This window comes from Chiloscyllium punctatum, chromosome 26 (genome assembly GCF_047496795.1).
Source record: "Chiloscyllium punctatum isolate Juve2018m chromosome 26, sChiPun1.3, whole genome shotgun sequence".
NCBI classification, from domain to species: domain Eukaryota; kingdom Metazoa; phylum Chordata; class Chondrichthyes; order Orectolobiformes; family Hemiscylliidae; genus Chiloscyllium; species Chiloscyllium punctatum.
In genome coordinates this window covers 14,644,046-14,666,734 of record NC_092764.1, presented here as the reverse complement: position 1 = coordinate 14,666,734, position 22,689 = coordinate 14,644,046, and the positions used below count along the sequence as shown (strand labels likewise).

General features: G+C 41.8%; 1 protein-coding gene across 3 annotated transcripts in view; it reads right to left on the bottom strand.

Annotated features, from left to right (window-relative positions):
• Positions 1 to 22,689, bottom strand: part of LOC140496291 (uncharacterized) — a 114,281-nt gene that overhangs the window by 5,543 nt on the left and 86,049 nt on the right. The gene's annotated exons all lie outside the window — the stretch shown is intronic.

Below are 22,689 nucleotides of genomic sequence, written 5' to 3'. Positions count from 1 at the left end.
TTGTGGAATGCCTGATGTAGCACACTTAAGAGTTTTCCAAGAAATTGAAGATTCCCATGGGAGTTCTCATTCCTAAAATTCTCCAAAAGTATCCACTTAAATTGGAAACTCTCCAGAGTCTTGTTGCATTGAATAGTATGCCAGAAAAGACTTGAAGAACTACTGGCTTGTAAAAGTGGGAGTGATTTGACTTTCCCAGATGCTTCTTTATTACAAAGGATCTGTTAGATTTAAAGCATTGTCCTGCTCCTGAATCCTTGCACCTTCTTGACCATGACCTATGAACCCAATTGTCCTTCCTCCAAGCCCCAAGACCAAACTCCAGACCCTACTGAAGAAAACATCCCCTCCTATCCCGGTTGGACCAGACACCTCCCCACACATGCCAATCTCACCTTAAAAACTCTGTCATATACTGGCACTCTGCCCATACAGGGCTGTAACCTCTCACTTTCAGACTCCCTACAGTGTCCCAGCCCCAACATTTATTCCTCAACCGACACCATGGTTATGGTCATTAATATTTTTCTATTTCTGGGATGACTCTGTGCCCAACTTGACTGCAGTTACATCAAAGGAAAAACTGCAAATTACTTTGCTGACTATAAAGCACTTTGGAATGGCTTTCTGCTTCATGAAGAATTATTCAACAAATGCAAACCTCTCTTCATTCCTGGAAGTTTTCAGAGATTGAAGCTTTTACTTTGATGCTCTTTGTGATCCAGGAGTGGATGAAAAGTTTCATCTTCAAACCATTATACACACACATCTTCAGCCAATAAGCTCTATCTTCACAGCCTTAGCTGGAGTGGTCTGTCAAAAAGCCAATTATTTCAAACAATGTCTAATTTAGAAATTGTACAGAAGCTGATTGCTAAGGCTAAGTTTCCACCTACTTGAGTTGTTACTGAACCAATGAACACTGGTGAAGGTGGTTACTATATAATTACATTGAGCCCTTTGGGGTTCCATATCTGGCATGAGTCAGCAGAGAAAGAAAAGAAGATTGAAAAGCAAACAATTACTCACAACAGCTTGATTCCTTTTGCCACAGTTAGTGGGAGAGAATCAGCTGCTGTGTCCTTGTGAAGCTATTTCAGTTTCTTACTGTCAAGCACAGAAAAATACAAAAACAAGGTCACTTCGTCAAGGCCAATTGCCTGACAAACCAGAAGGAGGTGGTCGTACCAGTTGCGCTGACCAAATTTGATAGTTCACAAACACCAAATCAATGGGTTTATAGATTGATGCGAAAGGTGCACATCTACTTCAAGAATCTGGCAGCACATTGCTTGTGCATCATCATGTGTGAAATGTTAGCTGTGGAGGCCCTAATGACAGAAATTCCCTGGTGAAACTTCTCTACCTTTCCCTCTTTGAAAGTTGCCTTTTTGACTGTAATGACTACACTTCAGATAAGACACTGGACAGACCAATCAAATCAAACACCTTCTTATAATCGATTGTAAAAAACGAGAACACAGACTGTACTAAACAACACTTACCAAACCCTCGGCAAAACATCCACTGTCGCAGTGGAAATGGATAGCACTTGCTAAACAGTCCTGATGGTATCGGGGCAGGTATAATAAAAAACATAAGAATATCAGAATCACGAGGAGTAGGCTATCTGGCCCTTTGAGCCTGCTCCACCATTCAATAAGATCACGGCTGAACTTTTCATGGCCCTGGCTCCATTTACTCACCCTCTCACCATAACCATTAATCCCTTTACCTGTGAAAAAGTTATCTATTTTAACAATTAAAAAAAAAATGAGGAAGCCTCAACTGCTTCACTGGGAAGGGAATTCCACAGATTTACAACCCTCTGGGTGAAGAAGTTCCTCCTCAATTCAGTCCGATATCCACTCCCCCTCATTTTGATGCTATGTTGTCTTGTTCTAGTTTCACCTATCAGTGGAAACATCCTCTCTGCTTCTATCTTATCTATTCCCTTCATAATTTTATAGGTTTCTCTAAGATTCCCCCACCCCCATCCTTCTAAATTCCAATGAATATAATCCCAGTCTACTCCTCATAAGCCAGCCCTCAACTCCAGAACCAACCTAGTGAACCTCCTCTGCACCCCCTCCAGTGCCAGTACATCCTTTCTCAAGTAAGGAGACCAAAACTGCACTACGGTGCTTGAAGAAACAAGCTCACCATCACAAGGGCAATTAGAGATGGGGCAATAAATGCTGGCCAAGCCACAAACACTGACATCCATGAATGGTCATTAAAAAAACATGCTGTTGCTTGTGTTCAGTTATTGTCCAGGAGCAACAGAAGAATAAAAATTTGCTATGTTAATAGAAGTTCAGAAAGAGAGCCAGAACATTTGTTTTCATTACTATTCCTATCCATTGTATCCAACAACTACATAAAATACTTCAGCAATAACAATGGCTGAATTACAGCTCACTTATGCAATCATCAAATTAACATTTGCAAACTTGGAAATGAAGCAATTAATCAAATTCTAAAAAGAAACTGAAGATTAATTAGTTTGTAAAATGAAGATGTAAATTTTAAATATACTCATTTCTCTGAAGGGTACATCTTTTATATGCTCACAATGTGCTACTTTAAACCACACTAACAGTCCAAATCCAATGTAACCTCTATGACAGATAGTGAGCAGAAGACTTGGCCACAATATCGTCCTGGCATCAATGGCAACAGAGTCAGTACCAACTGAATTTTCACTCTTCCAATAATACCGTACAATTTCTTATCCTCTCATGGTACACTGGTTTGCTGGGTGGGTCTGTTTATTGCTTGTCCCTAACATTTCTTCCCCATCATATTTCTAGAGTCCAGTTGGAAAGGATGTCTATCCCACAAGATAAAGGAGGATAGTGCAGACAAATGGTGTCAGAATAGAAGTGGTGAGCTATAGTCCCATGTCGACCTACAGTGCTTCATAGAATCCCTACAGTGTGGAAACAGACCACTTGGTCCAACAAGTCCATATCGACCCTCAGAACAGTATCCCTCCCAGACCCATTCCCCAATGGTATTACTCTACATTTACCCCTGATTAACATACCTAGCCTACATATCCTTGAATACGATGGGCAATTTACCATGGCCAATTCACCTGACCTGCAAAACTTCGAACTGTGGGAGGAAACTGGAGCACCCAGAGGGGACCCACGCAGACACAGTGAGAATGTGCAAACACCGCACAGATAGTCACCCAAGGCTGGAATCAAACTCAGGTCCCTGGTGCTGCTAACCACTGAGCCACCATGCCACCCCATGTGGTTAGCGAGGAGATTCCAGGATTGTCACCAAACACAGAAGGAACGGCAATATATTTTCAAGTACATTCCAATTTGCAGGGTCAGAATATTTAATACAACTGGTTAATCCCCTCGCTACTTATTATGAGGTGGTGGAAGGGATGTGTGACAATCTTATATTGTTGTAGTCTGCAGGTATCTATCATGGTGGCAGAGGTTCACATCGCTGACCAAAAACCTTTTGGGATCTTACTGCCTGCCATTGTCAGGTATTGGAAGAATTCACAGATTGCTACTCAAAATGCGAGATTATGAATGCATCTTCCTTGCACCTGAAGCCTCGGGGTGAGACTCAACCCCGAACATCTGACTCAGAAACAAAGAATGCTAGCCACGCTTGCTACCAGCATTAAAAAAAGGATAAGAGTGAAGGGTTCAGCACTACATTCGGAAGAAGGGTCAGGATTGGTCAGCCTGATTCAGGCTTACAATCAATGCTGGATGGTCCAGCCATGTTGGGTTCTAGGTATGCCAGCCTAATCACAGCCATCTTGGTCTCAAGGGGTCTACAGGAGAAAGGTTGGTCAGGAATGGTCAACCCGGCTCCCAGACCTACAGTCCACATCGCAAAGACCATCAGTGTGGACAGTTGTGAGATATTAGCCAATTCAGAGGCTGAAAATACAAAGGCATTTAAGGGAGACAAGGGAAGATGTGTTGGGTAGGCTAGAGGTTATTAAGGTGGACAAATCCCTTGGTCCGGATGGAATCTATCCCAGGTTGCTGAGGGAGGCGAGAGGGGAAATAGCTGGGATCCTGACAGATATTTTGTGGCATCCTTAAACACAGGTGAGGTGCCGGAGGACTGGAGGATTGCTCATGTTGTCCCTCTGTACAAGAAGGGGAGTAGGAGTATTCCGGGTAACTGCAGACCAGGGAGTCCTGATGTTAGTGGTGGGAACGTTGCTGGAGAAGGTACTGAAGGATAGGATCTATTTATATTTAGAAAAGAAAGAGCTTATCAGTGATAGGCAACATAGTTTTGTGCAGGGGAGATCATGCCTTACCAAATTAATAGAGTTCTTTGAGGAAGTGACCAAGTTGATAGATGAAGGAAGGGCTGTAGATGTCATATACATGGACTTTATTAAGGCCTTTGGTAAGGTTCCCCATGGTAGACTAAAGGAGAAAGTGAATTCATATGGTGTGCAGGGTGTTCTACCTAGGTGGATAAAGAACTGGTTGAGCAACAGGAGACAGAGAGTAGTAGTTGAAGGGAGTTTCTCGAAATGGAGAAAGGTGACCAGTGGTGTTCCACAGGGATCAGTGCTGGGGCCACTGTTGTTGGAGGTATATATAAATGATTAGATGAGATTCCCTATAGTGTGGAAAGAGGCCCTTCGACGCTCTGGAGAGTAACCCACCCAGACCCATTTCCCTCTAACTAATGCACTGAGCACTTGGCCAATTCACCTAACCTGCACATCTTTGGACTGTGGAAGGAAACCAGAGCACCTGGAGGAAACACACACAGACACGGGGAGAATGTGCAAACTCCACACAGACAGTCATCGGAGGCTGGAATCGAACCTGGGATCCTGGTGCTGTGAGGCAGCAGTACTAACCACTGAGCCACCGTGCCGCCCATGATCTGGAAGAGGGCACTGTTGGTATGATCAGCAACTTTGCAGATCACACCAAGATTGGTGGAGTAGCAGAAAGCATAGGAGACTTTCAAAGAATACAGGAGAATATAGATAGACTGGAGAGTTGGGCGGAGAAGTGGCAGATGGAGTTCAATCCAGGCAAATGTGAAGTGATGCATTTTGGGAAGTCTAATTCTACAGCGAATTATACAGTGAACAGCGAAGAGCCTTGGGAAAAGTTGATGGGCAGAGAGATCTGGGAGTGCAGGTCCATTGTACCCTGAAGGTTGCTGCACAGGTTGATAGAGTGGTCAAGGAGGCATACGGTATGCTTGCCTTCATTGGATGGGATATTGAGTATAAGAGCTGGCAGGTCATGCTAAAATTATACAAGACACTGGTTTGGCCGCATTTAGAATATGGTGTACAGTTCTGGTCGCCACATTACCAAAAGGATGTGGATGCTTTGGAGAGGGTGCAGAGAAGGTTTACGAGGATGTTGCCTGGTATGGGAGGTGCTAGCTATGAAGAGAGGGTGAGTAGGTTAGGTTTGTTTTCATTAGAAAAAAGGACATTAAGGGGCTACAAAATCATGAAGAGTATAGACAGGGTAGATAGAGATGAGCCTTTTCCCAGGATGAAGGATTCAATGAGAGGTCATGCTTTCAAGGTGAGAGGTGAAAAGTTTAAGGGGGATACATGCGGCAAGTACTTCACACAGAGGGTGGTGGGTGTCTGGAATGCGTTGCCAGCAGAGGTGGTAGAGGCAGGCACAGTAGATTCATTTAAGATGCGTCTGGACAGATGCACGAGTAGGTGGGCAGCAGAGGGAAACAGATGCTTAGGACTTGGGCGACAAGTTTTGACAGTAAATCTGGAGGTCCGAAGGGCCTGTTCTCGGGTTGTAAATTTTCTTTGTTCTTTGTTCAAATCCAAGGGTTTTGGGTCCGAATGGAGTTAGATTTGGGCAGAAAAAAAGTGAGGCTTTGCAGCTGATTTTTTTGTTAAAGGCGTAGTTTTTAAAATCAATCATGGTGACTTGGTGTGTTTTTGGTGGGACCAAAAGTTAAGATGTTGAGGAATTTACACTGCACAAGCCAGTCAAGGTGTTGCGTCATTTATGCCAGCTCAGAGGTTTTGTAGCAGGTGGCTTATTTTCATAAACAATAACTTTGTAGCTGAGCCAAAAAACTCCGACTGCGCACTTTTATTCATTACAAAAAAAGAAATCAAAAACTCCCAAGAGCCACTCTAAGTGGGTAATGGGAAGAGAAAGCACTTTCACCACCGTTTTTCCAGTATGTAATGTACATAACGTTAATGCACATAACAACTTAGTCTATGCATGCCCCTGGGGCAGCATTGTTGCTCAGCAGTGAACAATGCTGCCTCACAGCACCAGATACCCAGGTTAGATTCCACTCTTGGGTGACTGTGTGGAGTTTGCAAGTACTCCCAATGTCTGCGTGGGCTTCCGCTCGGTGCTCTGGTTTCCTCCCACAGTCCAAAGATGTGCAGATGGCCATGGTAAATGCCAGGTTATGGAGACAGTATAGGGGTCTGGGCGGGCTCCCTTTCAGAGGATTGGGCAGACGCTTTCTGCACTGGAGGGAATCCACGAGACTCTGGAGCAGAGAATTCCAAGGAATCTTCAGGATCTGCGCGAACAAATTTCCCCTTACTTTTTGACAGTGTTCCTTGGTTCTAGGTAATACCTCCCATTTTACTGAACTGGATGGAGCTATATTAGTCAGGGTGGCACGCTGCTTGGCATGGAATTTGATGATGATGGTTTTCCCATGTGCCTGCTGCCCTCACCCATATAAGTGGTAGAGGTTATGGATTTGGAACATGCTGAAGTGGGATGGCAAATCCCTGCTGTGTGTCCGACAAGTGGTAGGCATTGCAGCGACGATGCCCTCAGCATGGAGGGAGATATTGTTTAAAGTAAGATGTCTCACCAAGCACACTAGTAAACACTGCAGTAATGAGCAGTAGAGAAGAGTTTAGCTAAGCAATATGTAAAAGAAAGATTTCACAGCAATTTAGAAGACCAATCTTTTGGTGACGTATTGGTAATGTCACTAAGCTATTAATTCCGATGTCTCGGCATTTGACTTGAGGACAATGGTTCAAAGCTCACCATGGCAACTGGTGAAATTTAAAGACAATAAACAAACATCTGGAATTGAAAGCTAGTCTCAGTGATGGTGAAGCTATCATAGAGTGTCATAAAACCTTGTCTGGTTCACTAATCTCCTTTAGAGAAGGAAATCTGCCATTCTTACCTAGTCTGGCCTACATGTAACTCTTGATCCACAGATTTGGTTACCACTTAAATGTCCTCTGAAATGGCCTACAAGTCAGTCAGTTCATGGGCAATAAGAGATAGGGAAAACCCAGATCCCATCAAATGAATAAGGAAAACAAACTTAACTGCCATTCTGGTTTTGTCCTCATAACTGACATCCTGTGTTAATTTTTTTTTATCCAAAGCAATTCACTCCCTGATATAAACTCAAGGTCAAGTGGTAAGTAATTGGAGAATCTCTTCAGTTCTACCGATTCATCCAGTTTCACATGAGTATGTGTCCTGCATTCTGAATTCCAAAATATAAATACATCAAGATTTTTCTCTTAATACTCCTTGAAGTAACAATATAGCTTCAGCACTGGCAGATTACTGGTAATGAATTATTCTGCATTACAAAGGAAACTCACCATTATAATCAAACTGCCTACAGTCTGCACTATGTTCCATTTGCTCATTAGCTTTTCAACATATTAGAGTCCTAAGGAGAATTCATACTCTCAACAAACAGTATTTCAATTCCATCTCAAACATCAAAAACTGTAAGTACAACACTTTTATCTACCCAGCTCCATAACCAGCGCTCCTCAAACATTCCAGAAGATTCCCACGGCCTCACAATCGACTCAGACGCCATTAGCCATGCGGCTGATGCAGCTGCCACCCCCACACTGATTGATGATGTCACTTCCGCCTCCATCATGGCCACTCCCACAACCACATCCACCCCTCACAATTCCTCATGCATCACACCTGACATCACTTCTGCCCCTCACATCATCGCTGATGCCACATGCTCAGTGACTTCCGCCACCCCTACTGCCATGGTCACCACTTCCGTCCCCACCAGCGCCACTCACCTGCATTCTGCTGACATGCCCCCCACAGACCCCACTGTCACTATCCCCACCCCCTAGAACCCCAAAGGGAACGCTACCCCTGCTCAAGATTCCACCCCCATTCCCCCCACCATCACACCCACACCAGTTGCAGGTTCCACCCCCACTCCCAGCTCTACACCCACACCAGATCCCAGCTCCCAGCCCTGCTGAGTTTTTACTATCCCCCCCAGGCCTCCCCCTCACTGAGGACGAACGATCAGTCCTCAGCAAAGGACTCACCTTCATCCCCCTCCGTCCACGCATCAATGAATTTAATACACGCCATGACGTCAAATAATTCTTCCGTCGCCTCTGCCTCAGAGCTTACTTTCACAATCAGGATTCCCGCCCACCTTCTGAGGACCCCTTCCAGCTCAGTAACTGTCCCCATGACTTGTCCGGACTTGTCCTACCTGCCTATCTCCTTTTCCACCTATCCACTCCACCCTCTCCTCCCTGACCTATCACCTTCATCCCCTCCCCCACTCATCCATTGTACTCTATGCTACTTTCTCCCACCCCCACCTAGTTTATCTCTCCACGCTTCAGGCTCATTGCCTTTATTCCTGATGAAGGGCTTTTGCCCGAAACGTCGATTTCAAAGCTCCTTGGATGCTGCCTGAACTGCTGTGCTCTTCCAGCACCACTAATCCAATATTTATAATGAAAGTTCATTTCATACAATGGTGTCATTTTCCTAATCAACTTGCTTCCTCGTGAACTCAGACACACTGAACACATTTGACTTTAAGCACCAGATTTACTTCTCCAGGCTACATGAACTGTTAGCGTGAAAATTGGTAAAATGTGACATTGGAGCTTATCAGTTAGAAAGGAGCAAGAAATTTCAATTTTGTATATAACGTTGATATTCAATTGGAAGTGGAATATTTTACACACTTTTCTAAATACAATCAAAAACATGTGATTGATAATATTAAAATTCTTGCTATTTTTCAAGGAGAGGCATGCACTCTGAAGAACTTAACATGACTGGCACAAAAGTTTCTATATCCAAGCTATCCAGAGATGACATTAGTGTTTCTGTGAAGCAACTCTATTTACAAAGCTTGAAAATGTCTACTCCATGCTTTTTGCCAAAGCTTCCAGCTCTTTCAGATTTATTATTTCACCATTGCACCCCAGCAAGGGCGAGGTTTACTTCAATCACACTGAATAAATCGAGAGCAACTGTGTCACTTATTCTGAGTAGCGATTCCTTAATAATGTAAAGGCGAGATGCAACAGGGCCCAACTACTTTACAAAATCAATTACACACAGACAAGCCCTTAATCATTGAACCATGAACAAACAACTTTCAGGTTCTTTTATAACCTTAAATTATCTCAAAACACTTCATGCCTAATGAGATTTGGTGTATTGAAAATTAAAATGTATATTTTGTTCACTTAAAGCTTTCATGTACATGTACCAACAGAGAGACTCTGCAACACCAAGACAAAAACAAGCTAGCCATTGTACTCACATGCAATTAGAAATCCTGTCCGTGTCAGGTTATTTTGGTCCCATGAACATCACGAGAAAATTTCTGACATTGTCAAATGCATACATGTAACAAGTGTGACAGCTAACTTCCAAACAGCAATGTCCCACAGAGAGAAATGCACAGAATAATTAGATAATTTGTACAACTAATCCAATGTTGTCATTTTTGTTCAGAGATAAATATTGGATTAAATTATCTACAGTGTGGAAACTCGGCCCAACAAGACAACACTGACCCTCTGAAGAGTAACCCACCCAGACCGGTTTCCCTCTGACTAATGCACCTAACACTATGGACAATCTGCATGGCCAATTCACCTGACCTGCGCATCTTTGGACTGTGGGGGGGGAAACCGGAGCACCCGGAGGAAACCCACGCAGACACGGGGAGAATGTACAGATTCCACACAGACAGTCGCCTGAGGCGGGAATTGAATCGGAGTCCCTGGTGCTGTCAGGCAGCGGTACTAACCATTGATTAAGAAGCACTCCCTTGCTGTTCTGCAAAGTAGGGTCATATTGCACAAGCAACTCAGGGCTAGTTGGGAGTCTCAGTAATACATCTTGTACAGAAAACAAACGGATTTGGTTTAAATTCTCCTGACAAGGATTTGGCCACATTTGGAGAAGAAAATGCTCACTAGAGGTTTGATTGAGTGTCCAAAGTTAATCAGCAACTGGGACATATTACATAGAAAAAGCTTTCCATTGGTAGGAGAATGGCAAACTGGAGGGCAGTTGGCAAACGCAGCAATGGTGATGTTTTCATGTAAGGAATGGTCAGGATCTGGAATGCATCGCCTGGAAAGTATAGCAGAGGCAGATTTAACAGTGGGAATTGGGTTATCATCAGAAAGAAAAGAAAATTGCAGGGCTACGGAGAGGAGGTGTGGAACTGACACAAAGTGATTTGCTTTGTCAGAGGGCTGGCACAAACATAATGGGTCGAAAGGTCTCCTTCTGTGCTTTAAATTTTGCAATTGCAAGTGTTCACTTTTTGGCAAACATGCTGTTCCCTAGTTTATATTTTCATCTTTGAGGCACCAACTCACCTGTACACACCCAAATAGAATTAAAATTCTTGCAGGATTTATTTTCATATTTTCAACACCATGCAAACTGCACACTTAGAATTCATGGACTTCAACTTGACACGGTCACCATGACCAAGTCAATATTTGTGTTTTTTCTTTTGCAGATCAAACAAAAAACTCGAGGCAACATCATAAATACGATACAGTGTGGAATGCGGCCATTTGGGCAACTGTGCTTTCTCCACAACAGATAGATAAAGACTGTCACCTTACGAACATGAAAATAGGTCACTACTTGCTCCCTGCACATTATAGGTGTTTAGTTAGGTAAAGGAAAAAGTCAATTTGTCTATCACAGGATTGTAAACTTTAATTGCATAGAGTAATCAAAGCCAGGTTCAGCTGACACGCATTGCCTAAAGTAACTCCGATTGCAACATCATAATTAGATTGGAAAGCAAATATTTACAAGAGGCAGAGGTGGAGAGACAGAGGAGGAGGATTAGGAGAAGAGGGTGGGGGAAAAGAGGAAGGGAGAAGGAATATGCATTTGAGACTTAACTGTAACACTATTCAACCTGGATATTCCCTCTTAAATAATTAAGACTCTCTGTTCAATATTTGTACAGAGAAAGTGTTTCACTACAAATGAGCTCCACCAGCCGTAATGCTCCTTATCTTAGAGTGAACCAAGAAAGATACAGGAGACTACTTAAAATGTTCAAAATCCCTCAATGCAAATGGGTTGAGCCATGGCTTCCTGATACATCTTGTGCACGTGTAATTTCAAATCTGAGCGTAACAATATTTCTACACTGGGGTGATTTGACACTCCTCCGATATCAATATGGAACTTTCTAAAACACAAATGGGAGCGCAATGTATGATGACACAGATAAAGAGTAAGCACATGTACTGTTCAACTAGAGAAAGATTTAGGAATGATAAGATAACTCTGACTCCATACAGTAACTAAAGACAATAGCTCATGATATGAATTGTGCTCTAAGATGACAGAGTGAATAAGCATAGACTGAATTGGGACAAAGGCTTCAAACAATAAACATGGTTTTATTTACTCTATACTGCACACTGCTTGACCGTTAAAGTATAGATAAAATGATTAGCTTACAACTTGCTTTCTCTCAAAACAGAAACCATTGAACATCGGTAACTTACTACAGCCTCAGATAAACTGGCCTTTGCCTTGGTGTGGAACTTGTGAAAGCCTTGTTGGTCCTGATGCGATTTTTTTTAAAAAAAGAGAATTATTATTCACGTTCTTTGAGATGAAGCCTCTGCCTGCCAAATACTGAAAAGGTAGAGGATATAAACAAATCAAATCTGTCCAACTTTGATATCACTCAAATGCTATCATGGAAAGCAAATTGAAGGTCTACTTTATAATGAGTGACTGGATTTTCTTGCTTGTCTGGTCATTACCACGAGTAAACTGAACAGAATGACATTCAGAATGGCAACATGTGCAACAATATTGAGTGGACTGCCTCTGACAAAAAATCTAACTAAGTTCAGAATTGCTGCTTCTGGTCTCATTCCCCTTTTTCCAACTAATTCAAAATTACATTGAGTAGGGACTTGGAGGACCACACAGGTAGGCCATTCAGTCCTTTTAACCTGTTCCAACATTAAATAAATTTGTATTTGATCTCCGTCCAGATTCTATATATCTGCCTGGCCTGTAAATCCTTTCTACCTACGCCCAGCAAATACCTATCAAAACATTAATTGAGATGTAATAATTAATTATTAATACTGACATAATATTATTGCCAGAAAAGAGGTGGGGGGGGGGGCACAATTCATTGGCAACTATACTCTGATTTGTCCAAGTGCTGTCATGTGCAAATCACTGGTGAATGCTCATCTGTGGAGGTTTGCTACAATTCAATAAAGTTGCCTCCAAAGGGTAAAAGCTATTCCCCCATTCTTTTATTTAAATGAAAATGGTGCAACAAGAGGCCCTCTTGTGGCACTGTAGTAGTGTCCCTACCACTGAACCAGGAGACCTGTGTACACTCCTTAATTGTTCCAGAGGCTTGTAATAACATCTCCGAACAGGTGAAAAAAAAATTCAATTTCTAACCATGTTCTGTTTGCAAGAGATTGCAAGAGTTTATCATCAGAACAGAATAAACTTTACCAAGTGTGAGTAAGTCACTTTCTGAACCAAGCAGATTTTCTTAAACTGGCTGTTATTGCAATTCTTCACACACTCTGATTGTTCTACAGTTGCTGTCCAAGAACAGAATTTTCCAAGATATTCTGCCCACCATTTAAATGAATACTGTGGAACATGAATTTCAGTGCCAGTGTGACACTGTACATCATAATGTCTGATTGATCATATTAAATGCATTGTTCCTGTGGCTCCGAGTATCAGGCAGAATACAGTTGACCAGCTTGTGCTGTCAACAGCAGCCAAGAGGATAAAATTGTCTGAAAGCCCAGAAACACATTACACTGTTGAAACAGTTGGGGCACAGGGAAAATATTGCTTGATTGATAGCTGCAATTCACTCATTTCTGCTGTCAACTGCACATTGCTGTTAACACAAGATAGAGAGGTTTCAAGTACTTGAAGTTTCTGCTATTGATACTTTCAAGCGCCTGGATGATTAATACTACTGTCTGACTGTAAGAAGAGGATTTTATTTTAAAAGTGGAAGTAATAAATGAATGACTGTTTTTCACATCTCTTTTTCTTAGATTCTGCAGTAATTGGCAGAGAAACACCATAGCTTGGCGTAGATTGTATGAGGGGCCTTAGGTAGTTAAATGGGTGGGGGCGGGGGGCAATAGCTAGTCATGTTGTGGGAGTGGCATGAAGTGGCAGGAAAGTGGAGTACATGAGCTGCTGTTTGGGTGGGGGCGAGTGAGTGGCAAGAGCTGTAAGGCTTTACATTTTTCATGAAGCGACTGGGCTTGTATACCCTTGAGTTTAGAAGACTGAGAGGGGATCTGATTGAAACGTATAGGATTATGAAAGGATTGGACACTCTGGCAGGAGGAAACATATTTCCGCTGATGGGGGAGTGCCGAACCAGAGGACACAACTTAAAAATACGGGGTAGACCATTTAGGACAGAGATGAGGAGAAACTACTTCACCCAGAGAGTGGTGGCTGTGTGGAATGCTCTGCCCCAGAGGGCAGTGGTGGCCCAGTCTCTGGATTCATTTAAGAAAGAATTGGATAGAGCTCTTAAAGATAGTGGAGTCAAGGGTTATGGAGATAAGGCTGGAACAGGATACTGATTGGGAATGATCAGCCATGATCATATTGAATGGCGGTGCAGGCTCAAAGGGCTGAATGGCCTACTCCTGCATCTATTGTCTATTGTCTATTGAGACTGGGACAAACTCCAAGCCCTGAGATAGGCCTCTTAAACAACACACCTTGGTAGCAGAACTCTTGTTGCTGCCTGATTGCTTTCTGGAGTCAACTGACCTCAGATAACTGTAGCTCACACCCACACCATTCTCCACATTGAAAATTCCATCTTTGCAGGAATTTCTCCCAAGGATGGGTAGATCAAGTTGGGAATATTCTCAACTGCCTCACTTCACTTTGAGGATAAGAATACACCCATACAGCAGAAAAAGGAGGCCACTTGGCCAGTTGTGACTGTTCTGGATCCAGAGGAGTTACAGGTAGTCCAACACTCCCACTTTTTAGCCAAACTAAGGACCTCCCAACTTCTGTATAAAATTATAAGTGGAATCAACATGCACCAACCTTTCAGAGTAAGCATTCCAGATTTCAACCCGAAACACGAAGCACTCATTTCCCCACTAGACTGATTTGATCTAATGATTTTGATTCCATCTAATGATTTTGATTTTATCCCCAGAGGAAATATTCCCCCTCTTGCAAATCTCTCATCAACTTAAGAATCTTTAGTCAATCATCTCTTAGTCTCATATGCTCGGAGGTGAATTTTTCTAATATAACCCTTTGCATTTTTGCTCTATTCCAGTATTTGTAAAGCAAAGTAATCCACATGCTTTTATAAACAACCTACCTAGTTAATTTTAAGGATGTATTGGGGATAACCACTGCAAACCATCATCCAGTCTGAAAAGTAACATTTACTCTAACCCTATACTTCCTCTCTGAATCAATATTAATACCGTAATTTTCCCCTTAGCTCTGTGTGAAACTATCAAACTCCTGGGAGACACTTTGCTGAGTGCTTTTCAGAAGTCATTTAATGCTAAGGTCCTAGGGTGTGTTGCTGAACAAAGAGACCTTGGAGTGCAGGTTCATAACTCCTTGAAAGTGGAGTCACAGGTAGATAGGATAGTGAAGGCGGCGTTTTGAATGCTTTCCTTTACTGGTCAGAGTACAGAGTACAGGAGTTGGGACGTCATGTTGCGGCTGTACAGGACATTGGTTAGGTCACTCTTGGAATATTGTGTGCAATTCTGGTCTCCTTCCTATCGGAAAGATGTTGTGAAACTTGAAAGGGTTCAGAAAAGATTTACAAGGATGTTGCCAGGGTTGGAGGATTTGAGCTACAGGGAGAGGCTGAACAGGCTGGGGCTGTTTTCCCTGGAGCGTCAGAGGTTGAGGAGTGACCTTATAGAAGTTTACAAAATTATAAGGGGTATGGATAGGATAAATAGACAAAGTCTTTTCCCTGGGGTCGGGGAGTCCAGAACTAGAGGGCATAGATTTAGCTTGAGAGGGGAAAGATATGAAAGAGACCTAAGGGACAACGTTTTCACACAGAAGGTGGTATGTGTATGGAGTGAGCTGCCAGAGGAAGTGGTGGAGGCTGGTACAGTTGAAACATTTAAGAGGCATTGGATGGGTATATGAATAGGAAGGGTTTGGAGGGATATGGGCTGTGTGCTGGCAGGTGGGACTAGATTGGGTTGGGATATCTGGTCAGCATGGACAGGTTGGACTGAAGGGTCTGTTTCCATGTTGTACATCTCTATGACTCTATGATAAGTCATAAAATACTTGGAGAATTAACTTTCCAACAATAGTATGAGAATGAAAATGTTAATGGTGATTATATGTATAATGGAGAAACTGACAACACTCCCATGCTACTGAGACACGCAGAAGACAGGAATGAAGGAACTGTACAAGAGAACAGTCATCACTATTCTATTCATTTGAAAGTAAATAGAGTAAGTGGAATCCCCATTATAAAAACAAGATACTGCAAATGGTGAACATCTGACAGGCATAGAATACTGGAGAACTTTAGTACAGTCTGGCGTCATCTGTAATGAGAGAAAAAGGTTTAATCTTTTGAGTCTGGGAGGAGTTTTCTTCATAAATGAAGAGGTTCTGAAAAAGAATCACACTTGAAATGTCAATTTTGTTTGTCTTTTCAGATGCTGTCAGACCTGCTGAATTTCTCCAACATCCTGTTTTTGTAACAGTCTCTCTTCGATAAGGTGAGGACAGGGACCCAGCAGACTCTGAGTAAGGACAGTGCAGCTACGTAGAGTACCACAACACCTGACACACAGACCTCATTGTCAGCAGGATCCATTCGGACAGAGCAGCACAGGCTTAAAGCCGGGAAGCAGCATGTATCTTACAAGCAAACGCAGCACATCAAACAGCTCGTGACATTGTTTGACATCAAAGTGTGATTTCCTGATGATAATAAAATGCTGAAAATTTACATGTCCACAGAGATATACACAAGGTCACATGCTGAAAGAAGGTAAAGGGTGATCAAGGCTCTGTCAGACATTTAGATTGGAATTATCGCATCAGGATGAAAATAGAACTTAAGAGACTCAACAAAGTAGGCATTGAAAAGATGTTTCTTTTAATGCAGGAGAGCAGAGTAGTGGTTATAATTATAAAAAGTAATCAGAAATAAATCTAAGGGGGAATTTAGAAGAAACAGCTTCATACAGAGAACGTTTCAAATGTAGAAACTGTTCTGACCTCAAGTAGTTGAGATGAACAGCATGGAGGAAATCAAAGGAAGGCTATATAAGTACAAGAAAGTAACAAAAAGGTTTAACGTAGACAGGTAGATTGAGGTGAAGGTAGGAGGAGACACATGGGGAACAAACATCAGCTGGTTCAAATGTCTGGTTTTGAAGCAAAAGTGTTGTAGGTATGCTTTTGACATCATGGAGAAATAAGTTAAGCTTGTGTTAAGATTGGAGTATTCTTACATAGAGTCTAGATCTTGCAGTTAAATAGACAAATTTTAATTCATGAAGGAGATACCAAGTCAAAGCTAACTGCATAATAGATAATGAAAATCTTTTTGCTCTTTGTCAATACCTTCTGCATTTGATTCAGCAATGGAGAAACAGATCAAATTAAAATTCTATAAAATTGGAGGAGATAGTGAAAAAATATTCTACTTAACTTGCATCAAGTTTCAGAAGGCAATAGAAATGGACTCTAAAATATTTCCATCTGCACAGTGAATTCTGTGAATGGGCAGTTTCCCGATAAAGAGGGCAGCACATACTCAGGTGTGTCTAAGAGAACAGGTATTTAACGGTAAATATTTAGCAGTAACTGTTTATTGCAATGGCCTGCAGTCATGCCAGGAGATCACTCAGGGGTGAAGAAATTAGAGTTGCTTGTTCAACTACATCCCCAGGAATTCTTTACTAAATGAAGCATTTATGACTTGTCCTTCACGGAGTCAGGTGATTCAAGTGGTGTCTGTACATCATTCTTAAATAAAGAGGTCCATAAGTATTTGTTGAGATTCATTAGGACCAGAAAATTAATTTAAATAGAAGTGGAAATGTCATGATCAGAGAAAAATCCTGAATGCATTTCATCAAAGCATCTTTAATGAACAGATCTTGTACTGAAAGGCACTAAAATATTTTGTAACTTTCCATGCCAGTAGCTCTGTCCTTCTGCCTTCATTTTGAGATATTTTGGACCATGCATTGGTTGCTTCCTGCTCATCCCAGCCTGACAATATTCACTGGAATCCAGAGAATACTGTGGGCTCAGCAGAGGAGATCTCATAGTAACCTGTTAAATTCTATCAGAACTAGACACAGCCAACACAGGGAGGATATTCCCAATGATCAAGGAGTCCAGAAACAGGGTGCATGTTCTAAGAACTTGGGGTAGGTCCTTTAGCTTCTCCCAGAATAGCAAACTTGTGGAATTCAGTACCACAGTCATGTGGCCAAATCGTTGAATGCTTTCAAGGAGGAGTTATGCAAAGTTCTTGGGGTTAAAGGGATTAAAGGGTATGGGTGAAATAACTCCACAAAGGTTGTTATCCCATCACCAAGTCACTATTTACTTACATGTGCATAGCAATTGAGGCTGGTCCGGCCTCTCAGAGTCAGCTGTCAGAGTGAACAGAACTTCTGACACTCTTATTTACAGCTGCCAGTCAGGGCTCCCTTATTAGAGCAAATTAACAGCTTCAGTCAGGAGAACTCTTTCTATGAGGTCCACCATGGCTGACCTCACCACAATTACTACAATGGGATGAAAGTGGGAATAGGGCACTGAGATGGATGATCAGCCATGATCATATTGAATGATGGGGCAGGCTTGAAGGGCCACATGGCCTAAAGCTGTTGCTATTCTCTATGGTTTGAGAGTCATGACAGGATAATTTATACCCTGACTTCACTGATTATTCACTCAGAGAAATCAGCTGACCTTTGTACAGGTGAGGGGGTCAAAAAGTGTGGTGCTTGTCTCCGATCTCCAGCATCTGCAGTCCACACTTTCTCCTAACCTCGGTACAGTTGGGCCCAGGCGAGATTTTGGACCTCACAATCCACAATGCTGGTGATTCAGCACAGGAAGCACGTTATTGCCTTCTTATTGGCTTTGGTGACTTCAGATTAGTAAAATTACCACGTGCACACACAAACACTACAAGCTGCTTGTTTCCATTTGAATGATTAGCCATGCAGATGAAGGGCTTTTGCCCGAAACGTCGATTTTACTGCTCCTCGGATGCTGCCTGAACTGCTGTGCTCTTCCAGCACCACTAATCCAGAATCTGGTTTCCAGCATCTGCAGTCATTGTTTTTACCATGCAGATCACCACTCCACTGCTGACAAGCACGTAGTGGGAGAAAGGTCCGTGCCTAGCATAACGAACGTCAATCACAGAGGCCCTGGAAGAGAATGCTGGGAACACAGCCAGTATGGGGCCACAATACATACCTTCAAAAATCAAGGCCAGTGGTTAATTTGTTGAATTTACTTCACAACACAAAACTCTGAACACTCCCAACAAGAGACCGAGACCAGGGTTTTGGAGCCATTAATCAAATGAAAAATCAGTCAACATTTCTCTTCTGCAGGCAAACGCAACATTCACCATGTCGTTGGCCGAATTATTGAAATCTTCAACCTTCACAAGCTGTAGTACTTCCTGAAAATTGAGCGTTGCATAGTAACCAGGTAACTGGTCACAGATCAATTTGTAACTGGTATGTCAATAATCTAATATTGAATAGGTTGGAAGATATCATTATTGACAAATGAATAGCAAATTTGTCAAGCTGGAAGTATAAAAATAAGCTGCATTTACTTTTTATGTGCATCGGCGAGTTAAACGAAATGAAAAGGAACCAGTCTTTAATCAATTCATTATGCATTAGCATCACATTAGTTTAACAGTGTGAGATGAAATTAAAATTAGGCACGCAGCCAACAAAAGCTAAGTTGCAGCTGCAATGTTTATTAAACTAAAAGCAGATATTGTGTTAACTCCTGTCAGTCACTCACTATTAATGCAACGGCCCTCAAGAGTTAAAAGTTATTCAAAATACTTCAAAGTTCGACATAAGCATACTACGACACCAAACATCAAGCTGCCTATGACAGCGAGTGCAGTAATTGGATTTCCTTCTCCCAAGCAGGGAAAGTGGGCAAAGTGAATTGTTTTAACCTTTTAAACATTTGTTTTGTGATGATGAAACAGTTACTTAATTTGATGGCACCCCATTGCTTAAAGCACGCTAGAACATTTTAGAAGAGAATGAACCCTAGGTCGAGCAGAAGATAGTGTGCATGATCAAAGAAACAGACTTTTTGAAAACAGGAAAGAAATCTAGCAAGATGAAACAGATGTGGAAGAGGGGGTGAACTCGCAGCTACTAATGGTGCTGTAGAATGAACACTGGTTAAACTATGATTCAGCGAGGCAGTGGTTGAGGCAGAATGTGGAGTTATTTCAAGACAAAGATCTTGAAGCTGAATCACTACAAAGTAACAGTAATCGAGAACGCAGCTGAAGGTTGTGTAAGAGAGAGCTCAGAATCTGAAGCGTTGCATTAATCATTGAATTGATAGAGTAGATTACATAAGCCTAAAGCTTCTGGTGAGAGGTCATCCATTTGAATCATCCTAATTCTCGATTATCTTGACCTGCATTTTATGCTTATGATTTCAATGGGAGATAAGTAAAACCCAGAGGTGACACAAGTATTCATTAGAAATTTGGTTAGGGAGAATTCCTGATGAAGAGCTTATGCTCAAAACGTTGATTCTCCTGCTCCTTGGATGCTGCCTGGCAGGCTGTGCTTTTCCAGCGCCACACTCTGACTCTGATCTCCAACATCTGCAGTCCTCACTTTCTCCTGGTTGGAGACATTGAATTGGAATTCAGATAGGGAATTGTGGCTGTCTTGGTGAATAGTCTTTTTGTCACAATTTAATCAACTTACCACTGTCACCCAGTGAACTAGAGATCAAGTAACCTTCCATTGCCGCTTACATTTTTCTGAGAGTTGAACAAAGCCAATTCAAGTAGTATCTCTACTATAAATTCTTCATTTGGGAGTTGAGGGCTTTGAGGAGCTGGTACAAAAGATGGAATTGAGGTCTGAGTAGGCCAACCACAATCTTAACAGAAAGAAAGAAGAACAAAGCACTGTGGAAGCTTTAAATCTGAGACAAAACCAGAAATTGCAGGAGAAACATAGCTGGTCAGGCTGCATCTGCAGAGAAATAAGAGTTAACATTTCAAGTCCAATGACCCTACATCAGAATGGACCCTTCTTCTTAAGTAAATGTTAACTCTTTTTCTTTTTCCTGATGTGTTAAGTTTCTCCAACAGTTTCAGTTTTTGTTTCAGCCATGATCTTGTTGAATGGCAAGGCAGGCCTGAGGGGCAGTATGGCCAACACCTGCTCCTATCTCTTATGTTCTGTCATAAGGCTGTGACTGTGCTCTACTTAGTAGCATCTTATTTAGATTGCAAGTTCGGGTTAAATAACTGATAGTGCAGCTTTACTAGAGCAAAGACCTGATTTTGACATATTAAGATTTTATTTTAAAGAGGTGAATCACCTGGCTCATCATAACAAGGAGATTGATTACTTGTGAAATGATAATTCGACATTTAATCTGAATTTTTGCAATAGAAATGAAAGATGATCTCTGTAACTGTGCATTCCACTCCAACAGTACTCCACAGTTATAAAAAAGCTCTCACTTTATCAGAGTATTAGGAATCTTTGGAACCATAGAAACACAGAAAATAGCTGGAGTAGGCTATTCAGCCCTTTGAGCCTGTACCAACACACAATACGATCATGGCTGATCAGGCAGTCTCAGTATCACACTCGCGCTTTCTCTCTATATCCCTTGATCCCTTTAGCTGCAAGGACCCCTTTAGCTGCTCCCTCCTGAATATATCTAATGAACTGGTCCCGACAACTTTCTGTGGGAGACAGTTCCAAAGGTTCACAACTCTGAGCAAAGAAATTCTTCATCATCACAATCCTGAATGGTTTGCCTCTTATTCTTAGATTGTGACCCCTAATTCTGGACTTGCCCCAATATCGGGAACATTAATCCCATATCTAGCCTTTCCAGTCCCATCAGGAGTTTACATGTTCCTATGAGATCCCCCTCTCATTCTGCTAAATTCCACTGAGTACAAACCCAGTTGGTCCAGTCTTTCTTCATACATCAGCCCTACCATCCCAGGAATCAGTCTGGTGAACATTCTCAGATGCAGACAGTGAATGGATTCAACATGGAGACTGTCTTGTTTTTAAGATTCCTCTACAACAATGCCCTTCCACATTTCTAATCAGCTCCAGCCCAACAAAGCTTGGAGATGTCTGTATTCCTCCAATTCTGGTTTTAAGCATTCCAAATTTTAAATTCTACATAATTGGCTGGCACTTAGGTAAGAAATGCCCTCTCCAAACATCCCTCCCTTCCTTTAAAATTAATAATTGAATTTGCCATGTTGAACAATCTGACCAAAATCTCCTGATGTGACTCAGCATCAAATCCTATTTTTTAATGCTCCAGGGTAGCACCTTGGAATTAATTATGTTAAGCTAGCAGTTGTTGTTGTTACTGGACAAGTCAGATGTCAGACTTGATGGATTTTTTTTGTTTTAATAGAGGTATCTGTCGTTGAAAAACAAGCATACATTGCTTCAGATTTTGTTTAAATAATGATAAAGAAGTTTGCTATGTGAAAGGTGATAAAATTGAAAACAGCATGTTCAAAGAATTGGAAAGTCATGTTAAAATACAATCCCACTTACTCCAAAAACCTTCCTCTACAGTACATCAGGGAGAATACACCCTATTTCACATCAAGACTTAACTTGGCTGTGGCTTCAATGCCCCAACTTGAGAATGCAATAGCCTCTTCCTAGAGCCTTCCTAAAACTGAGCTTAGATTTTCTCAGATTCAAATGATCCTTTCAGGGTTTGACACAAATACTCATCTGGAACACAAACTATGGTAACCTCTTAACTACATTACATTCTCAGCTGTACTCATTTTATAAATCCAACTTCAGCCAAGATTTCTGAAATACACATAACTGAAACTTAAGCGTTTTCTTCAAGATTTGGATATTTCCCCTAAGCCTCAAAAAATTCAGAATCTTCACCATTTTCTTTACATGCTTGCAGAATGTCCTAATGTAAACAAATGCACATTACACACCAGGAAGTTTCTTTATAACATTCCATTTGAAAAGAAATCATCAGGCCTATGGATACTTACAATTTATTTAGATTAGATTAGATTACTTACAGTGTGGAAACAGGCCCTTTGGCCCAACTCGTCCACACCGACCCA